General features: G+C 32.2%; 1 long non-coding RNA gene across 1 annotated transcript in view; it reads right to left on the bottom strand.

Moving 5' to 3' along the window:
* Positions 1-1,631, bottom strand: part of LOC107835191 (uncharacterized) — an 8,130-nt gene extending 6,499 nt beyond the window's left edge. Inside the window, exons 1-2 of the long non-coding RNA XR_001661022.1 lie at positions 1,621-1,631; positions 415-422 (exon numbers count right to left, since the gene is read on the bottom strand). This is a non-coding gene — a long non-coding RNA (uncharacterized LOC107835191). The remainder of the gene's footprint in view (positions 1-414; positions 423-1,620) is intronic.
* Positions 1,632-3,473: the final 1,842 nt, after the last annotated feature.

Here is a 3,473-nt window from a genome sequence, read left to right as displayed (position 1 = left end):
ATGTACAAACCTTGGCCAAGCACCTAATGTAAATGATATTTGTATTGGATCGGAAACAATCGAGCCGCTTTACCCCGAACGCGGAAGCTGAGGTGCAAAGAGCCCATTATGCTAAGTAGTTGATAATCTCACACAGTCTACTCACCTCTCATGGAGAAAAACTGGGTTATAAATTAACACTCTTGCCTTTTTCTCTCTCCCTCTGTTTTTTTTTCTTTCTTTTTGAAAACCTGATTTTATAACTTTTCTTAGCAGCATAGTAACTGCCACAGTGGTTCTTGTTTCCTACTGTCTGCTGCTAACAACGTCACTATGAAGCGCTCCAAGCAGGAACTAACCATTTAACGCAGATAGGGGGAGTTCAGGGCAAATATGGATGTGTGTTTTTTTGATCTGGGAGTGGGAAGTACATACAATTTTTACTCCTAAAAACAATCTTTGAAAATACAATATGATTATTTTTGTAATTCACAGGGCCCCAATTTTTTTATTTTTATTTCTGTGAACAAAAAATAAATAATTAAATTGTGGAGGGCCCCCTGTTGGTCAGGGCCCCTAGAATTCTCATCACTTTCCCCCTCTGTACCGGGCCCCAGAGAGTGGGGATTTAGATTCTCAACATCCAAGTCTAAATTTGTTGTTTTTACAAATAGAAAATTAAATATTAATGTGAATAACAAATTGTATGGGGATGTTATATAAAGAATAGATCAAATTACATATTTGGGTATTTGATTTGATTAAACAAAAACTTACATGGAAAATACATGTAGGGTAAAATAATTGAAAAAAGTAAATAAATAAATATAATGAGATGTTTGAGAAGCAAACAGAGGGGAACAGATAGGAAAGCTTTAAAGACAATTTAGATTGGACTAATTAGATACATTTTTGACTATGAATGTATTTTATACAATTCAGCTTCAATAGTTTATTAAAAAATAGATAGAATACAATATCAGGCATTAAGACTTTGTTGTGGAGCGATGAAAACCACTCCAGTTTCTTCTCTACAAGTTGAGATGGGTGAGATTCCACTGGAGCTCAGGAGAGAACAATTAGCCATAAGTTACTGGGCAAATATTAAAGGACATAATGAAGCTCATCTTCCACATGTTACGCTGCAACTTTGCCAAGAAAAAGAAAAGAAAAAAATTAATAGTTTTGGATGGATAATTATAAATAAAGTAAAAGTTGTTGGAATAGATAACTTTCTACTAGTAGTTGTTATTCCTGTTATTCCATCATGGATCTTTGGACAGTTGATTTAAACTTACTGAAAAAAGGGAGACAGTTGGAAAAGGAAGTGGACAGCTATCTAGAAAGAGAATATTCAGAGTACATACAGATATATACAGATGCTTCTAAAATGTTAAATGATAAAGTAGGTATATCATCTGTAATTCCAGATTTAAATATTATGAAAAATAAAATAATAACAGATAAAGAATATTATAAAAATGTATATCAAGAAAAAATGGCAAGAACAGTGGGATATAGGAGGCAATGCAAGGTTTTATTATAGTATCCAAAAAAAGTTGGGGAATTAAGGAAATGTAATAGAACTAAAAAAGAAGAAGATATTATATCCAGATTTGGACATACAGGATTAAATAGTACTCTTAAAATAATTAATAAACATAATACAGCTTGTTGTAATTATTGTGGAAAATTAGAAACAGTACAACATACTTTTTTAGAATGTAATATATGTTCAGGGAAGAGAGATGTTAATTAAAGATTTAAGTAGGAATTAAATCTCTAATTAATCAAATTATCTAATCCTAATATCTAATTTATTTTTAAAAATAAATTAGATATTAGAGAATTATTTCAGAAATCATCTGGGGATATAGTTTTTAGCAGTATTTTTAGTTTTCTAAGAAGAACAGGTATTATGGGGAGTTTATAATAGTTAGGTCCATACTCCAATATGGAAAGTGGCAGTAATGCGCCTAAGCTCTAAGCTCATGAAGATGCTACTGTGTTTCTCTGGCAACTAGGAACATCTATTTGACGTCATTTATTGACGGTGCAATAATTATTTTTAACCAAATTAAATAACATTTCCCTATAGCATGCTAAGTGTTTTGCTTTATTCACAAATTGTTGATAATGTGATTCTATGAATATGATTTAGCGTTTTAGAGTCAAAGGAAAATTTCGACCTTGATAGATGAAATTATTTCATCTTATTTTTTTGCTATATATAAGACTCTACCAACAAAAAGTCTCTCAGATTAACATACATGGCAGTGTAAGAACAAAAATGTGAATTTTTACTTGTATCTGTTTAACAACCCTGGTTATTCTTCTGTACCTAATTCATTTGTTTGTTATTAACTTTTGTTCAATTAAATTTCTTATGTATACATAGCAAATGGTATTTTTATTATAGTTGATCATGTTGTTTTTCATGTCTCCTTGTTTCCTTTGTTCCTCCTATAATTGATGGAGATAAATAGATATTATTTATAATGTATAAATAGGCCTGTCACGATAACAAATTTTGCCGAGCGATTAATTGTCTAAAGAATTATTGCAATAAACGATAATATTGTTTTGAGACCTTGTTCTGGTGAACTGCTAGGTAACCACTCCCTTCTGTCACTCCCCTGCACCTTTCTGCAGCTCCCCTCTGCCTGTTAGTGAGGAGAACCAGGTGGACTCAATCTTCAATCTCCTAGCAATCAGAGTGCAGCTACTTTTAGTGTGACTGACCTGTCAGTCCTGGTTTGAGAGCATGCGATGCAAACAGTGCTGGAGCATTTGACTCAGAACTGTGTAAAAGTTTCAACAAGCTGTGAAAGACAGCCGGTAAGACTCAATGCTGCTGCTCACTGCTGAATTGTTTGTGTATTGTTGGTGTTGTACTGTTTAGTCTTATTGAGGTCAAGTTAGTGGATTGAAAAGAAAAGAAGGAAATACACTTGGTGTTTATTGGTTAAAGTAGAAAGAAAAGGAAATGTCAGTTGGAATGTCTGTGAGGGTATTTAACAAATTTTGATAAAAATGAAATGCCAATTTATGTATTGCTGTCGAATCAACAAAAAAAAAATATATTTATTATTCTTTAAAAAAAAAAAAAGTTATTTACTTTATTAATGTCAGAATGTAATAGATGTCTTTCTGTTTCTTTTTGAGGTTTTTCACCTATTGAGATGAGCTATGTGGGCCATCATGTAAAAAAATAAAGATGAGTCAACGAAATTAAAGTCTCTCTGAGTGGGATCAAGTTGAAAGTTCACAGTGGAAACGATCCTTTTCAAGTGAGGATCACACAGTTAATCAAACCAAAAAGAACTTGACAGACCTTTTGACACTGATTTAATGGAAATGACTAATAATGCATGTGATTTCCTGCCAGAGATGCACTTTATTTTCAAAAGAACACATAACACTGGAACTGATAAACTAAATAAACAAAACAACCAAAACCAAAAATAAAATGGATTCTCAGTCTCCATTAACAA

The sequence above is a fragment of the Poecilia formosa genome, unplaced genomic scaffold (genome assembly GCF_000485575.1).
Source record: "Poecilia formosa unplaced genomic scaffold, Poecilia_formosa-5.1.2 Scaffold1186, whole genome shotgun sequence".
In the NCBI taxonomy this organism is placed as follows: domain Eukaryota; kingdom Metazoa; phylum Chordata; class Actinopteri; order Cyprinodontiformes; family Poeciliidae; genus Poecilia; species Poecilia formosa.
The sequence above is the reverse complement of the archived record's forward strand: the minus strand, read 5'-3'. Positions and strand labels throughout refer to the sequence as shown.